The sequence below is a fragment of the Dasypus novemcinctus genome, chromosome 2, assembly GCF_030445035.2.
Source record: "Dasypus novemcinctus isolate mDasNov1 chromosome 2, mDasNov1.1.hap2, whole genome shotgun sequence".
NCBI classification, from domain to species: domain Eukaryota; kingdom Metazoa; phylum Chordata; class Mammalia; order Cingulata; family Dasypodidae; genus Dasypus; species Dasypus novemcinctus.
Window position 1 is genome coordinate 89,068,702 of NC_080674.1, and position 19,521 is coordinate 89,088,222.

Genomic DNA, 19,521 nt, shown 5'->3' on the forward strand with positions numbered 1-19,521 from the left:
GCCTTTTAAGAACTTTTAGGTTCTATGGGAAGCGGACTTGGCCCAGTGGTTAGGGTGTCTTTCTACCACATGGGAGGTCCGCAGTTCAAACCCCGGGGCCTCCTTGACCTGTATGCAGCTGGCCCATGCGCAGTGGTGATGTGTGCAAGGAGTGCCCTGCCATGCAGGGGTGTCCCCCATGTAGGGGAGCCCCATGCAAAAGGAGTGTGCCCCATAAGGAGAGCTGCCCAGTGCAAAAGAAAGTGCAGCCTGCCCAAGAATGGTGCCACACACATGGAGAGCTGACACACAAGATGACGTAACAAAAAGAAACACAGATTCCCATGCCGCTGACAACAACAGAAGCGGACAAAGAAGAAGACGCAGCGAATAGACACAGAGAACAGACAACCGGGGCTGGGGGAGTGGGGGGGGAAGGGGAAAGGAATAAATAAATAAATAAATACATCTTTTTTTAAAAAAAAAGAAATTTTAGGTTCTAAAGAGAAAGTAAAAGGACTTATACCTATGGTTCAATTGAAAATGTGCTGGTGAATCAGACAAGGGCTGTAATAGTTGATTGCTATAATATATAGCATACACATGTAACAACTAGCATTGCGGCCCAGTAGACTCTCCACATTATTACATTTTTAATCATTCTCTCTCCATACTCTCCTCTGGATCAACACATATTTTTAACTGCCTTCTGGATTCCAGCATCACTTACAAACATGAAGCAGCATCCATAGGAGCAGTGGTTCTGTATACGACTAAGCCTAGTTAATTTCCATGAAATATGTTTTGCCAGATTGTTTGAGAGAAGTCAAAGACATCCTGAGTTAGGATTAGTCAATAACTGGCAATGAGCAAGAGAGTGTTGTTCCCTCCCTTAAAAAAGAAAATTGACAATTCATCAAGAGTCTAAACACTAAGTGAAAGATTTACTTTCACTTTCAAGCTTTGGAATGTTGGTGGGAAGAAAATGGGCATGAAACAGAAAACCAGAAACACAAAATGAGCAAAATTCCGTTTTCTCCTCTGATAAAGTCTCCCTCTTTTTGCTTCTCTCACACAGTTTTCATTTTTTATCTTTATTGGGGTTCCATAAATGTCCTCAATCCCTGAGACTTCTGAAATGTAATCTATCCCTGATCATTTTAAAGACTAAATTCTAAAGTGTCCATTCTTAGGTATATGTCCAAGGTGTATATTCAAATTCTGTTCATTTTTCAACCTGGTTACATTGTAAGTTCCTAAGATGGACAAAGCAAATCACACCACTCATTTTGCATGCTATTTCCCTGTTGTGTTTTCATATATTGGCTTAGCTCCATTTTAGAACATTTTACCTGAATTACTAGAATATTACATATTTATATATGGTCTCTTTCTGAACCTATAGGAAAATTCTCCCTGTTTCTCAGTGTTCAAACACTTGGTTATTTAGTGAAGAGTTTTTAAATCTTTTGAAGTTTGTTTGCTTACATACACATACACACACATAGATTACATAATGAAAATAAAAATAGAATGTTTGTTATGGCAATATCAAATCTAGATCAAACAAAATTCTTGAGTGCCTTTTCCTGCCTTCAATCTAGTAAATGAATGGAATATGTAAAATAAAACAAAAAGGAAACTGGGCAAGAAGGGAAGACAAAGCAGGACAAAGACAGACAGTGTTCCTGGGAGCATATTAGAGATCAAAGGAAAGTATAAATCACACTGAGAAAATACCCTTAGAGTGACTTCCTGATGGAATGACACAATCACATGTTGAGAACCATATGGGAGAGTTCAAACAGTTTTTGTCTCCAGCCCAGAGGGCAGTGAAGAGGCTGACTGAGAGGATAATTTGCTTTATTCCTTGGGAGAAAGGCCAGAATGATTGATTCTCTGATAGTTCCTGCTAGCTGATCAGCAACTCCCCCCAATTTTACTTAACCTCTTATAAGAGATAAGACTATAGGGGTGGAGAATGTGCAGTAGTTGATAACAGGGAGCAACACACAAAGTAAGAAGAAGGTCTGGCACTATAAGCACGTTCTAGTCAGAGAAGCTTGAACTCATTAGGTTCTTTAGATAGTTTTACCTCACAGCCTTTACTGAGCTCTATTTCAAACAAGAGAGCTTGTATTTCCACTGATCTTAGGAAAATGTTTATTTTTTGTTGACAGAAATTGTGGCACCACTTCCATACTTTTACTAATAGCAACAATAATGGGTCAGACCTAACATTAAGCAAACACAACTTTACTTAAAGCCCAGAAGATATTGAAGATACTGTCTTCCTTTTTAAAAATGTAGATGGGTGAAATATTTCCCAAGTAACCAAGATGGTGGCATAAGATGCTCCAGAGTGCCTCAAAATTTTTTGAACAACTAGCAAAAACTGTCAAGGCCATCTTCCTCAGAAGTCCTGAAAATAGTTAAAGGGTTGGAATAATTGAGCAAGTGTTAAATTAATAAAAGACAGCTCTAAAAGCATTGAGAGAAGCTTGTGCAGAACCCCTCCAGAACCCCTCTCCCCAGTGCAGTGTGAAGCCAATCTGTACTTCAATTGTGGGTCCTTGGCCCTTTTTGGGAGGAAGCAGAGTAACTCCAATGAGCATAATAGATACCTATATGTCTGTGCCACTCTATTGGGTGGCAAATTAAATATTGAACAAGGAAATCCTCTCTGGCTTACTCTCTGTGGCAGTTTGAGATTATTTATGAATTCTCAAAAGAGAGATTATGTTTGTAAACTAATCTATTCCTCTAGGTATGATACCTTTTGAATGCATTAGATTTAACTGACATGACTTGATTAAATTACCCATTAAGATTAGAGCTTGATTCGACCATGTCAGCAGGGCATGACTCAGAGTTGAGTTCCCACCCCCTTGTGGGTTGATAAAAACAGATGTTCACTCAAGAAGACACATTTGGCAGAGGAGTGAGAACTCTGTCAGTTTTGACTTTGGGGCCCTGGGAAGAGATGAGCCATTCACCTGATATTTTGCAGTTGAAGAGAAGAGAGCAGCTAAGCAGTTATAAGTCCTGGAATGAAACTAGCCTTATGCCAGACTGATACAGAAAGAGAGATGAGCCTTATGCCAGCCTAAAGCTGAGATCAGAAGAAACTGGCCTACCAGAGCCTTAAGAGGAAGAAGGAAGGAGAGACCAGACAAAGGTCACCCACCATCTTTCTTCAACATTTGGCAACAGACTTTTGTGAGAGAGCAGCCTTGAGTTAGCCTCTTTATGGCCTTGCAACTGTAAGCTTTTACCCCCAAATAAATATCCTTTATAAAAGCCAATAGGTTTCTGGTATTTTGCATCAGCAATATTTTGACTGACTAATACACCCTCCCAAAACTGCTGAAACAGTGTAAGAAGCAATTAATAATATGTCCAAACATTCTGGAGCAAAGAATTATCAGCCTTAAGACATAAAATTTAGCACTCAGGAGGGAGGAACAATCTATTTAACAGGGTCTAGGGAGGTCTAGACAAGACGTAGGCTCAGAAAAGTCTGGTAGGACCCTGCACTATACATTGATAGAAAGGTTAAACTCCGAAGAATGTCAACCAATGCAGAATCAATTTGAAAAGACCGAAAGTTGGGTTTTTTTGCATTGGTTTGTTGGTTTTTGTTAGTTCCTGACACTCAAGGCAATTCTGTGATATCTCTAGTAGATAAATATTTAAGGAACAGACACCTCAGGGACTAAATCCTAGAAATAGCTCTTTAAAATATTAAATGCAACAAAAGATTACAAGACAAATGAGCAGGAAATAATGACTCATCAAAGGGAACAGGATAAAAATTCAAAGCCATCAATGAAGAAGAGTAGACTTTGAATATACTAAACAAATTCTTTAAAGAAATGATCTTCAGTATACTTGAGGAGATAAAGGAAGACACAGAGGAAAAGCTGAAGGATATCATAAACAAAATGTATGAATAGCATAGGAATCTCAATAAACAGACAGAAATTTTAAAAAGGAAGCAAATGAATACTTAAGTCTATAACTGAAATGAAAAACTCCCTGGAGTTTCAATAGCAGATTGAAATTAGCAGAAGAAAGAATCAGTGAACTCAAAGACAAGTGAGTTGAAATGGTTCAGGCTGAGGAGCAGAAAGAAAACTATAATGAAAAAAGTGAATAGAGCCTAAGAGACCTGTGATACATGATCAAGCATACAAATATGTGCATTATGGGAGTCCCAAAAGGAGAAGAAAGTAAAGCACAGAAGGAATATTCAAAGAAATAATTGTGGAAAACTTCCCAAATTTAATGAATGACAAATATACAAAACCAAGGTGTTCAATACTCCCCCAAAGGAAGAAACTAGAAGAGAACCAAGCCCAGTCACAGAGTAGTCAAACTATTGATTACCAAGGACAAGGAGTAAATTCTAAAAGCTGTCAGAACAAAGCAATGTGTTATGTGTGAGGAAGTGCCAATAAGATTAAGCACCATTCTCTCATCAGACACCATAAAGGTAAGAAGGCAGTGATACAAAATATTTAAAGTGCTTAAAGAGAACAAATGCCAACCAAAATTTTTTATATACAGCAAAACCATCTTTCAAAAATGAGGTAGAAATTAAGGCATTCTCAGACAAGCAGAAGCTGGGGGATTTGCTCTCCATTAGACCTTCCCTAAAAGCAATGCTAAACAGCATTCTTTAGACCAAAAGTAAAGGACACAAGACAGTGGTTGAAACAGCATAAAGAAATAAAGACATCCAATATAAGTAACCATAAGGTTAACTGCAAATGCCAGTATAACTGTACTGGGTATTTTAGTATGTAACTCTACTTTTTGATCTTACAATTTCCAAAAGACAAATGCATAAAAAGTAATAATAACTATATGATTTTGGGCATACAATATATAAACATATAATTATAACAATTACCAAAAAAAAAAAAGTGGGGGGAAAGAAGGTATAAGAAAAATGTTTGTGAATGCTATTGAAGTTAAGTTGACATCTATTAAAACACAATTGTTGTAGATATAGGATGTTAAATTTAAACCTCATGGTAACCACAAATAAAATGCATAAAAAATATATACAAAAAGAAATGAGAAGGACATCAAAATGGTACACAAACTACTAAAATAAAATAAAGTGAAAATAGGCATTAACAGAAGAGGATTGAGAGTCAAAAAAGGTATAAGACTTACAAAGACCAAAAGCAAAAGAGCAGAAGAAAGTCCTGTAGTATCAGTACTTACCTTAAATATAAAAGGAATAAATGCTCAGTAAAAGGCAGAGATTGGCAAATGGATACAAAAGAAACATAACCCAACTATATGCTGTTTAGAAGATATTCTTCTTTTTTTTTTTTTTTTTTTTTCAGTGTTCTTTTTTTTTTTTTTTTTTTTTTATTGACTTTGTAATAATATTACATTAAAAATATATATGTGAGGTCCCATTCATCCCCACCCCCCCTCCCTCTCCCCCCCCAACAACACTCGTTCCCATCATCATGACATATCCATCGGATTTGGTAAGTACATCTTTGGGCACCTCTGCACCTCATAGACAATGGTCCACATCATGGTCCATGCTCGCCTCCATTCCATCCAGTGGACCCTGTGAGGATTTACAATGTCTGGTGATTACCTCTGAGGCACCATCCAGGGCAGCTCCATGACCCAAAGACGCCTCCACCTCTCATCTCTTCCTGCCTTTCCCCACACCCATCTTCCACCATGTCCACTTTTCCCAATCCAATGCCACCTCTTCTTTGTGGACATTGGATTGGTAGTGTCCATTGCACCTCTATGTCAAGAGGAGGCTCAGATTCCACATGGATGCTGGATGCAATCCTCCCATTTTCGGTTGTAATCACTCTAGGCTCCATGGTGTGGTGATTGTCCTTCTTCAACTCCATCTTAGCTGAGTGTGATAAGTCCAATAAATCAGATTGTAGGTGCTGGAGTCTGTTGAGGCTCAGGACCTGGTTATCACATTGTCGGTCCAGAGATTCAAATCCCCTAAATCTATCTTAAACCCCAACGTTAACTGCACCTCTATCACATTAGCATGAAAGCCTTATGAAGGGAGATCCCATCTGAGTCCAGATTCATCACACATAAACACCGTTTCCAAAGAGGGGCCATCTGCCCTGTTAGTCAACCCCATCGGCCATGACCATAACTCTCATGGGTCTCTTTAGCCTTCATAGGAGCCAATATCTGGGGGTTGTATCTGCTTTATCTGTCTCTCTGACTCTGCTCAGTTGTGCATGAGGGCAATCCTTCTGCCAGCCTCCAGACTCTTTTTTAGAAACTCGTAGCCATATAAACTCATTTCTCCTTTCCATTTCCCCCTTACTTTAGGTCAAACAGCATTTTAAAGACATGTTATTTTATGTAGACATGGATATTCTGCTGATCCGCATTGAATCTTCCATATAAGGTCCTTTTCCAGTTGCATCATCAGTTGGTATTTGATAGTGGTCCCTCGTTGCCAGGGAGGCTCATCCCCGGGTGTCATGTCCCACGCTGGAGGGAAGGCATTGCATTTACATGCTGAGTTTGGCTTCGAGACTGGCCACATTTGAGTAACATGAAGGCTGACAGGAGGAAATTCCCAGGCACAATGTTGCTCTATGCCTTGTTCTTATTTTAGGTTTATCAGCTCACAAACATAGTCATTAGCATCAGGGGCTCACTGTTGAACCCTCATTTCCTCCCGGTCCCCTCCGCTGTACCTGGGAGACTGTCGCTGTTCTCCTGGGGACCACGACAGAGCACCACTGGCCAGAAACCCAGTACTCCCCCTGCTGTGGTTTTTAATTGTTGCCGCTATGAGTATATCCAATCATTGCCATGCACCCTGGACATATGTTCTGTACAGCTCCCTGTCAGCCATATATCACTTGTCATTGGTATCCCATACCAGTATCTCTCCATTGCCATTGTTGAAACACTCTGTGATCCAGAACTCCCCGAAATTTGAGGCCCAATATAATGTCGTGGTCCCTTACTAGGGAATGGCATATAGCGATGGGTTTAACGGATAGATAAAGAACTTGGATAAAGTTAGATATAGAACTTAAGGAATGTTGACTTGAAAAAATTCCACATCTTATCCTTTTTTTTTCCCCCCCCCCTAATTATTCAGCATTAGAAGATATTCTTCTTAAACTCAAAGACACAAGTAGATTGAAAATGACAGATGGAAAAAAATAGACCATGCAAATAGTAACCAAAACAGAACTGGCATAGCTATACTAATATCAAAAAAAAAAAATAGACTTTAGACCAAAAACTTACATGAGGGACAAAGGAGGTACTATACACTGATGAAAGGGTCAATTCGACAAGAAGACATACAATCACAAATATATAAGCACCTAAAGGCATAAACCCAAAATATAAAAAGCAGTTATTAATAGATTGGAAGGGAGAAATTGAGGTTCTAAACTAATAGTAGAAAACCCCAATACACCACTTTTAGTACTGGATAGAATGTCTAGACAGAAGATCAACAAGGAAATAGAAAGCTTGAATGATACTATTCACCAACTTAACCTAACAAACATATATATATATGTATATATATATATATATATATATATATATATATATATATATATATATATAACACTTAATCAAACAGTGACAGAATACACATTCTTCTCTAGTGCTTGTGGTCATTTTCCAGGATAGACAATATGACATCACAAAACAATTCTAAATATTAAAAAATTCTGAAATCATACAAAGCATCTTTCCCAGTAACAAATGAATGGTGCTTTACATCAAGAACAAAAGAAAAACTGGAAAATTCACTAATATGTGGAATTTAAGCAACACACTCTTAATGTGTCAAAGAAGAAATCACAAGGGGAATTAGGAAATATCTTGAGGCAAAAGAAAATGAAAACACAGCATACCAAAACTTAAGGCATATGGCAAAAGCAGTGCTAAAGGGAAATTAATAATTCTAAATGCTTACATTTAAAAACAAGAAAGATTTCAAAATAGAGACCTTTCCTCACAACTGGAGGATCCAGGACATGAAGAGCAAACTAAACCCAAAGTAAACAGAGGGAGGAAATAAATAAGGACATATAAGAAAAACTCACACCATACTCAATGGTGAAGATATAAAGCTTTACCTCTGAGAACAGAAATAATACAAGAATGTCCACTGTTCCCCCTGTTACTCAACATTGTACTGGAAGTTCTAGCCAGAACAATTAGAAAAAAAAGAAATAAAAGGCATGCAAATTGGCAATAGAAAAGTAAAACTTTCTCTATTCACAGATGACATGATCTTTTTTTCAAGATTTTTTTTTTAAAAGATACTTAGATTACACAAAATGTTAAGTGCAAAAATATTAGGGATACCTATATGCCTCACTCTCCACACCTCCCACCCTTCCACACATCAACAACTTCTTTCATTAGTGTGGTGCATTCATTGCAATAGATGAACACATTTTGACCATTGCCACTAAGCATGATTATAGTCTACATTGTAATTTACACTCTCTCCCACTCAATTCCATAGGTTATGGCAAGATGTATAATGGCCTGTATCAGTCATTGGAATGTGATTCAGAACAATTCCAAGTCCCAAAAATACCCACATATTACACCTCTTTTTCCCTTTCCCTGCCTTCAGCACCTTCAGTGGCCACTGTCTCCGTATCAATGATATAATTTCTTCCATTGCTAGAATACCAATAAGTTTATAGTAGAATACCAGTAAGACCACTCTAGTCCATATTTTATTACTCAATCCTGAGGATTCTAGGATGGTGATGCCCACTCCACCTCTAATTGAGCAGGGGCCTTGACCCCACATGGCTGATGGGTGGGACTCTCCTGCTTGCAGTTGTAGACTCTCTCAGTTTCTTGGTATGGTGGTTGTCCATTCTCACCTCCTTTTTAGTTGTCCTGGGTGAGTCCAATGAACTGGAAAATAGGTGTTGCAACTTTATTGAGGCTCAGAGTCCAGCTGGCATATGGATAGCCCAGAGATTCAAGTCTCTTGGGTGAATACCTACCAACCCCAGGACCATCTATAGGTTCAAATAAGAGGGACAGAAGAGGTGTGTGGAGAGAAGACACATCTGAATCCAACTCTGCCACACTCAGGAGCACAAACTCTGAAGAAGGGCCACCAGTGAGGCACCAAACTCCAGAGCTCTCTGTCATGACCATATGACCTGGGTGTCTCCAGTGCCCTCAGGAACCCCACTATTTGGGGTTGTATCTACTTTGACAATTTATGAGATCCTGCTGAGATACGCATAAGCGTTACCTCTGGGATGACCTCCAAACTCATTTTAAAGTCTACTAGCTGTATAAACTAATTTGTCTTTACCTTTTCCCCCTTTTATTCAAGGTCTTTTTTTGGTTGCATTGCTTATTGGTGTTTGGTTATAATCCCTTGGTGCCAGAAAGTCTCTTCCCTAGGAGTCATGTCCCACACTGGGGGGAAGGTAATACATTTATATGCTGAGTTTGACTAAGAGAGAGACTACATTTGAGCAACATGGAGGCTCTCAGGAGGTAACTCTTAGGCACCTGCAGCACTAGGGTAGGTTGCAATTTCAAGAGCAAAGGTTCATAAACATAATTATCAATTTCAAGGGCCCATTAATGGACCATCCTTCTTCACTAGTCATTGCCCTGTGCTTGAGGAATTGTTGCTATTCCATTAGATAATGTGGCAGAACTCCCCAAGATAGGAATTCAATATTCTTTTGGTTATTGTGTGAATCTCCACCCACTATGACAATGCCCCATGAACATTTGCACACACGTATGTGCCTTAAATGTATGGTCAGGTGAAATTCTTCCCATGTATCCCCCATCACTGACACACCACACCAATGATCCTCCCCTGCCACTGTTGTAACCCTACTGTGTTCCAAACCTTCATCAAAAAGAAAGACAAGAATATTGCCAAATACAATTGATTGGAGAGTGAAATAATGATAGGTTTAAACATAAGAAATAAAACACATAATAATTTAGAAAAACTAAAAGTTTAAAAATTGGGATATTAAAAAATAATGAAAAGTATTTTTTAAAAATTTTCGACATTTTCCCTTTCATCACTGTAATATCTGTTGTCCTATATGTACAGGGACATTTTCTTCCATTTCTTTCCCAGTGTGTTACCTTTTTTCATTTTGTCTTGAAAGTAGTTTTAGGTCACAGTAAAGTCACATACAGAACACAGAGGACTCCCATATACCCAACATCCTCCCCCTTTTCCCACTTCCAGTATCAATAATCTTTTTTATGTAGATGGTACATTTGTTATAACTAATGTACAAATATTGAAACATAGCCACTGACCATGGTCAATGGTTTACATTATGGTCTATACTATAGACCATACACTTTTATAAATTTTTCATGAAATTCAACATGGCCTGTATCTATCATTGCAAGACATGATATTATATAGAGAAAATCCTGAAAAAAAAATCCACAACAAAGCCACTAGAGATAATAAATAAATTCAGCAAAGTGGCAGAGTAAAAGATCAGCTCACAAAAATAAGAGGTATTTCTATACACTAGCACTGAACAATCTGAAGAGGAAAGCAAGAAAGAGATTTCATTTAAAACAGTGACTATCAAATCAAATATCTATGAATACATAAATGTAATCAAGCATGTAAAGGAATTATTCACCGAAAACTACAAAACGTTACTTAAAAAAATCAAAGAAAAATAAATGGAAGGACATTTCATGTTCATGGATTGGAAGATGAAATATTGCTAAGATGTAATTCTACCCAAAGTGATTTACAGTTTCAACACAATCACAATCAAAATTCCTACAGCCTATTTTGCAGAAATGGAAGTCAGCCATCAAATTAATATGAATGGTAAGTGGCCCCAAATAGCTGAAAACAGCTTGAAAAATTTTTTTTTTAAGTTTAAGGACTTACTCTTCTCAATTCTAGAACTTATTACAGGGCTACAGTAATCAAAACAACAAGTTACTGACACAAGGACAGGCATATAGACCAATGAAATCATATGGAAGTTTCAAAAATAAGCACTCATATCTATGTACAAATGATTTTTGACAAAACTTCCATGTCAATTCAATTGTGAAAGAATAGCCTTTTTAACAACAGGTATTGGGGAAACTGGCTATCCATAAGCAAAAGAATGAAGGTGGACCCCTATCTCATACCATATAAAACATTACCTCAGAATGTATGTAAGACCAAATATAAGAACCAAACTATAAAACTTCAAGAAGAAAATATAGGGAAGCATCTTCAAGACCTTGTGTTAGGCAATGCTTTCTTTTTTTTTTTTTTTTTTTTTAAAGATTTATTTATTTATTTAATTTCCCCCCCTCCCCTGGTTGTCTGTTCTTGGTGTCTATTTGCTGCATCTTGTTTCTTTGTCCGCTTCTGTTGTCGTCAGCGGCACAGGAAGTGTGGGCGGCGCCATTCCTGGGCAGGCTGCTCTTTCTTTTCACGCTGGTCGGCTTTTCCTCACGGGCGCACTCCTTGCGCGTGGGGCTCCCCCACGCGGGGGACACCCCTGCGTGGCACGGCACTCCTTGCGCGCATCAGCACCGCGCACGGCCAGCTCCACACAGGTCAAGGAGGCCCGGGGTTTGAACCGCGGACCTCCCATATGGTAGACGGATGCCCTAACCACTGGGCCAAAGTCCGTTTCCCAGGCAATGCTTTCTTAACCTTTGCATTCAAAGCACAAACAACAAAAGAAAAAGCACTTAAATGGGACCTCATCAAAATTAAAAACCTTTGTTCTTCAAAGGACTTTATTATGAAAGAAAAACCACAACCTAAACAATGGGAATAAATATATGGAGTCCACATATCCAATAAAGTACTAATATCTTGAATATATAAAATAATCTTTCAATTTAACAACAACAAAAAACAATGCAATAAAATATGGGCAAAAGAACAGATATCTCTCCAAAGAAAATATGCAAATGGCCAGAAAGCACATGAAAAGATGTTCAACATCATTATCCTTTAGGGAAACGTAAATCAAAACCACTATGAGATACTGTTTCACACCCACTAGAATAGCTACTATTAAAAATACTGGAAAATAAGTGTTGGAGACGATGTGGAGAAATAGGAACACTCATTCATTTTTGGTGGGAATATAAAATGGTACTGCTGCTGTGGAAGACAATTTAGTAGTTCTTTGGAAGTTAACCATAAAATTGCCATTTGGTCTGGCAATTTCACTTCTAGTGTAGACCCAACATAATTGAAAGGAGGGACTCACAAGCAGATGTTTGCACACTGACATTCATAGCAGCATTATTCACAATTGTCAAAGTCAACCAAGTGCCCATTAACAGATAAATGGATAAATAAAATGTAACATATATACACAATGGACTATTATTGAGCCATAAAAGGATTGAAGCTCTGATACATGCTACAACATCGATGAAACTTGAAGACTTCATGTGGAGGGAAACAAGCCATCCATAAAAAGGCAAATATTGTATAATATCATTGATATGAAATAACTAGAATAATCAATTTCATCAAGTCAGAAAATAGATTGCAGCTTACCCAGGGAAGGGTGGAGCAGGGAATGGGGAGTTGATGCTTAATTGGTACAGAGTTTCTGTTTGGGATGATGGAAATGTTTTGGTTATGGGTGGTGGTTAGGATAACACAACACTTTGAATGTAATTACCTAATTATATATTTAAATGGGCTTAAGAGGGTAAATTTTCCTAGATTAAAAATTTAAAGAAAACCATAGAACTGTACACCATAAACAGTGAACCCTAATGTAAAGTATGGACAGTAGTTCATAGTGTAATTATAATAATATTGCTTCATAAATTTTAACATAGCTACCACAAATACAAAGTGTTAATATGTGAAAGTTGTATGTGAGAGGGGAGTGGCATGTGGGAAGTCTGCATTTTCTCCATGATATTTCTGTAAATCTACAATTTCTCTAATAAAAAATGAATAAAAATCATAATAAAAAGTGTTTAAGCAATAAAAATATAGACAGCTGCAAGAAAATATTTTCATTTTAGTTTAGAAGAAGTCACATGCCAAAAGCTTAAATTTGTTCAGTATACAATCTACATATCACCAAGAGTACCTCATGTGTACATAAATTAAATTTTTAAAAAATACAATCTTAAGCAGTGTCATAAGAGGTGTGAAAGACAAAATGCACCAGACAATTAAGGAGAATATTTTAATCAGGTTGTTGCAATATGGAGAATATGAATATTTGTTAATGAAACACAGCTCAAAGTAAAAGAAGGAGATCTGGAGTGTCATAGCGACAAGTAGACATGGGATCAGATCATCTAAGAGTCTTATGTGAGTTGTGAGGTAGGCTGGAGATAGATATTATTTATATCACTGTGTAATGATGGAGGTGAATCTTTTCTTGGAATATGAGGTACTAGGGTGGTCTTTTGTAGTTAGCCTTTTCCCCAGAACACAAAAGGCTGGGGAATTTCTTTCTGGGAGCACTAAGCTCAGATATATAAAAGTTTACTGTGGTCAATAGAAACCAAATATGTGTCCACCTAGTTCTGCTTGCACACACAGCACTAACACTTCAGTAAAGTTTTCTATAGAAGTTGACATAATATAATATATCCAAATTATTTAGAATTTGACATAATATATCCAAATTATTTAGAAAAACCTCAGCAAAGTAGAGGGAAGGGTAGAATAGAAGGAAGGACAGCCCAGAGGGAAGAAACACAGAAAGATAGAGGAAGGAAGGAAAGTTGGAAGGAAGGAGGGAGGAGAGAAAGAAAAGAAGGAGAGAAGGAGGAAAGGAGGAAAGAAGGAAGGAAAAATCTTTTCAAGAACCACAATATTAGGAGTGTTATTTTTGTCACTTATATTAGGCGGTACTCTGCATATGCATAGGGTCTTATTGGGGTATTCATTGTCTTACGGTTTAGCCTATACTGAGAAAATGTCCTACATTCACCCAATTGGAAAAAGTATCAGGCTACATAAACTTAAAAATGTACAAATCTTAAAAGAACTTTACTTGCCCAGTACTTTTCAATCACAGATTCAGAATGTTTTGAATACACATGTAATCAACTCTAACCTCCTTCTCAGACATTGTCTTGGACTTTCGTTTGATCTTTTCCAAAATAATTCATTCAGCCATAGAATATAGAAGTTGCACCTATCTTAGAATCCTAACAGGAAACACCTCCTTTAGACTGACATGACATCTATTAATATACCTATCAACTCAGTCCGAAAGAGAGAGAACTGTAAATTTAAAAATTAATTGAAATGTCACCATACCAGGAAAAAGTTTACTAATGACAAAAACATAAAGCTATCCCAAGGTTAAAGAGTAATTCATTGCTATTTTCTTCTAACACCTTTATAGTTTCATTTTTTTTTTTTACATTAAGCTTTCTAATTTACTTGGAATTTAGTCTTGTGAATGGTGTGATGTGGGATTTAATTTTATGTTTTATTCCAAATGACTACTCAGTGGTCTCAACAGCGTTTTTTAAAAGTTTGTCTTTTTCCCTATTATTTGAGGCACCAACTTTATCACACACTCTGCATATACATGTAGGTATATTTCCCAGCTTTCTATTCTATTCCATGCTGTGGGACTGCACCATATTGTTTTATTTATAGAGACTTTATAGTATGCTTAAAGTCTGGTATAGATAAATTCCCAGGTAAGTTTTATTTATTGTTAGTGCTTTCCTGGCTATTTTTGCAGCTTAGTTTTTCTTTATGATTTTAATATAAACTTGTCCAACTCCATAATAAATTTTGTTGGTATTTTTATTGGAATTGCATAAAATATGTAAATTAATTTAGGAGACCTGAGAAACCATCACTTTAGAATGCTTAGTCATCATAGCCAAGGATAAGATGTGTCTTCCTATTTGTACAAGTAAACTTTTATGTTTTTTAGGAAGACTTTTAAAGTTTTATTCATGTATGTTTTGTACATTTCTCATTTATCCCTAGGTATATAATCATCTTTGTTATTATCATACATGAGATTTCCTCTCCCATCATGTCCTCTTGCTGGATATTGTTTCATGCACTTTTAAAATCAATTTAATTGGAACATATTCATAAACCATCCAGTACATTCAATGTGTGCAGGCATTGGCATTTGGTATAATCACAGGGTTGTGCATTCATCACTGCAACGAATAATAGAGCCTTTTTACTACACCAAAAATACAAAACCCTTCTTCCTTAGTAGTCACTGCTCAATCCTGCTACCCTTCCCCAGCCATACATAACTGCTAATCTATTTCTGTGTCTATAAATCTATTTGCATTACATTTTATACAGAAGGAGTAAAAAATATGTAGTATTTTTTTTAGTATCTTTCACTTAGCATACTTAGATGTCTTTATGCCATTACCATGCTGCTTTTACCACTGTAGCTAGATAATGTGATTTAAAGTACAAAAATGAGAGTCCTTCATCTTTGCTTTTCCTTTTAAGATGTTTCTGGCTATTCAGACTCCATACCATTCCCAATAAATTCGATAATCACATTTTCCATTTATTTAAAAAATGCTGGTGGAATTTTTATCAGAATTGCATTGAATCTGTATATCAATTTGAGTAAAACTGACATCTTAAGGATATTTAATCTTCCAATCTGTGAGCATGAAATGTTCTTGCAGTTGTTTCAGACTTTTTGATTTCTTTTAACATTGAGTTGCAGTTTTCTGAATACAAGTGCTTTACATTGTTGGCTAGGTTTATTCCTTAATATTTGTGTTCTATCTGCCATATTTTATTTTCACCACTCTTTTGACACTTCTAATTACTTTTATTGATATAATTTTCATTTCTAGACTCTCTTCCAGGCCTCTCTCCCTTTTCTTTTCTTTTCAGGCTAATGCACACCCTTTAGTATTTCCTGCAAATCCGGTCTCTTGGTTACAAACTCTCTCAGTTTCTGTTTATCTGTGGATATTCTAAACTTACCCTCATTTTTGAAAGACAATCTTGCTGGATATAAGATTCTTGGCTGGAAGTTTTTCTCTTGCAGTATCTTAAGTATATCATACCACTGTCTTCTTGCCTTCATGGTTTCTGGTGAGAAATCAGCACTTAATCTTATTGGGTATCCCTTATATGTTATTCATTTCTTTTCTCTTGCTGCTGTCATAATTGTGTCTGTCTATGGTAATTGACATTCTGATTAGCATGTGTCTAGGAGTTGGCCTATTCAGTTTTTTAAAGGATTATGTTGTGCTTCTTGGACATGGATATTACGTCCTTCAAAAGGGGTGGGAAATTTTCTACCATTATTTCTTCAAATATTCATTCTGCCCCTTTTCTCTTCTCTTCTCCTTCTGGAACACCCATGACACATATGTTTGCACACCTTTATTGTTGTTTAGCTCCCTGAAACCTTGTTCAACTCTTTCCATTCTGTTCTCCATCTGTCCTTTTGTATGTTCACTTTAAGACGCCCTTTCTTCAAGCTCACCAATCACTTCTTCCACCTCCTCAAATCGCTATATATGATTCCAATGTACTTTTAATTTTATTTATTGCACCTTTCATTCCCATAAGATATACTATTTTCTATGTATGCTTTCAAATTCTTCTTTGTGTTCATCCAATGTCTTCTTAATATTCTTAATCACTTTAGCCATCTTATTGAATTTATTAAGGATATTTGTTTGAACATCTATGATTAGTTGTCTCAACTCCTTTATGTCATCAGGAGGATTATCTTGGTCCTTTAACTGAGCCATAAATTCCTGTTTCTTGGTGTGGATTGTAATTTTTTGCTGGTGTCTTGGCATCTGGATTACTAGAATATTTATTCTGGGTGCAGTTTTTCTCTTTATTTTAGGGCTCCTTGCCCTTTCTCCCTTGTTGGTTGTGTAGTAGGGCCATGGATGTATTTGGTGCTGTAAACTATGGAGGTTCAAGCTGACCTCATTGTCCCAGGGACCAGTGAAGCTTCTCCCAACTTTCTCCTTTGCCAGGGGTAGGGACAGAGACTCAGCTGTGTGAATCAATCCAAGTCATTCAGACCTAGGCTGTAGTTACCCAGAGAGAATGACAAAGCTTCACACCCCTTTCTTTCCTGCCTGGGGCAATATGGAGCTGTAGGTATGGGCAGCAATCTATGCAGTGTGGGTTCTAGATGACCACAGTTGCCTAGGCAAACTTCTTATTATTCAGTCTGTGCCATCCAAATATACCTGCAGTTACCTGGATAGGCTGGTGCAGGGCCCTGCAACTTCTTACTTGGCAAAGGTGGAGTTAGTGCTACATGCCAATCTGGGTGAAAGAAACCAGTCTCCACCCTCACTGTGATTTTCAGTCAGCCTGGCTTTCCTTCATGCAGGGAGCAGAGTTACAATGGCAGCTACTGGCCTCTTTGCAACTTAAATGTGTTCAAACTTTAGCTGTTCTTAGGATTATACTTTAGCCAGCCTAACATACTAATCAGTAGCTAAAAAATCAGTGGCCAATTGTCTCTTTTTCTACTGTTTTTGGGAAATGTAGCCTCCAATTCCAGCCACAGAATAGCTCCTGGGACAGCTTGCACTGCCAAAGTAGTATTATCACTGGTCTCTGCAGAGTGGTCTGTAGTTTCCTGGGCACTTTCTCCACATCAATGCTACAATTTCTTCCATTACTAATCACAATAGTTCCATAGTAGAATATCAGTAAGTTCCCTCTAATCCACACTCTATTCCTCCAGCCCGTGGACCCTGGGATAGTTATGTCCACTCCACCTCTATATTGAGATGGGGCTTTGATTCCACATGGATGATGGATGAAATTCTCCTGCTTGCAATTGTAGGCACTCTTGGCTCCCTGGTGTGGTGTTTGACCTTGTTCACCTCCCTGTTAGCTGGCCCAGGTAAGTCCAATAAACCAGAGGGTAGGAGTTGCAAGTCTGCTGAGGCTCAGGACCTGCTGTAATTTCAATCTTTTTAAATGTATTGAGAACTCTTTTGTGATCTATCTTGAAGGAAGATCCAGAAGCACTTGAGAAGAATGTATGCCCTACTGATATGGACACAATGTTCTCTGTTAGATCTAGCTCATCATATTGCTCAAATTCTCTGTTTTCTTGCTCGTGCTCGTTTCCTATCCAGTTCTTCTAATGATGTGATTTGTGTATTAAAATGTTCAACTATTATTGAAGAAATGTCTATTTTTCCCTTCAGTTTTCTAAAGTTTGCCTTATGTATTTTGGGTGCACCCTGGTTAGGTGCATGGATATTTCTGATTGTTATTTCTTTCTGGAGGAAGAAATAACCTAATATATTTAATATATAAAGGTCTTCCATATCTTTTAGGACATTTTTGCATTTAAAAGTCTGTTTCGTCTGATTTTAGCATATCTATCCCTGCTCTTTTTTAGTTACTGTTTGAGTGAAATATTTTTTCCAACCTTTCACTTTCAGCCTACTTGTGCCCTTGGTCTATGATGAGTTTCTTGTAGACAATAAATGGATGGCTCATATTTTTTATCCATTCTGTCACCCTGTACCTTTTGATTGGGTAGTTTAATCCATTTATATTCAGTGTTACTACTGTAATTACTTACTGCAACCATTTTGACCTTTGGTTTTCATATGTCATATTTTATTTTCATCCACCTTTTTACCCTTTTATTTACCCATTCTGATAATCTTCATTTTTATACTCTCCTCCAAAGCTCTCCTATCTTTTCATTTTATGTTGCAGATCTCCCTTTTGTATTTCTTGTAAAGCTGGTTTCTTGTTTATGAACTCTTTTAGTTTCTGTTTATCTGTGAAATTTTTAAACTCACCCTCCTTATGAAGGGCATTTTTTTCTGGATAAAGAATTATTGGCTGGCAGTTTTTCTCTTTCAATGTCTTAAATATATCATACCACTGTCTTCTTGCCTCCATGGTTTCTGATGAGAAATCTGCACTTTAAGTTTTATTGGATGTCCCTTGCTTGTTATGGATCACTTTTTTCTTGCTGCTTTCAGAATTCTCTCTTTTTCCTTGGCATTTGACATTCTGAATACTCTGTGTCTAAGAATAGTTCTATTCAGATTTATTGTGTTTAGATTACATTATACTTTTTTGGAAATGTATATATTTTTGTCTTTCATTAGAGTTGGTATAGTTTCAGCTATTATTTCCTTGTATATTCTTTCTATCCCTTTTCTTCTCTTTTCCCCTTCTTGAACTCCTATAATACATATATTGGGGCAATTCGTATTATCATTCAATTCCCTGACACCTTGCTCAATTTGTTCTATTCTTTTCTCTATCTGTTCTTCTGCTTTTCAGTTTCAGATGCTTTCTCTTCTGAATCACTATTTCTTCTGCCATTTGAAATATGTTGTTGCATGCCTCTAATGTATTTTTTTAAGATTTATTTTTTTATTTATTTCTCTCCCCTTCCCCCACTCCCCAGTGGTCTGCTGTGTGTTCTTCCATGACCGCTTCTGTTCTTATCAGTGGCACCGGGAATCTGTGTTTCTTTTTGTTGCGTCATCTTGTTGTATCAGTTCTCCGTGTGTGTGGTGCTATTCTTGGGCAAG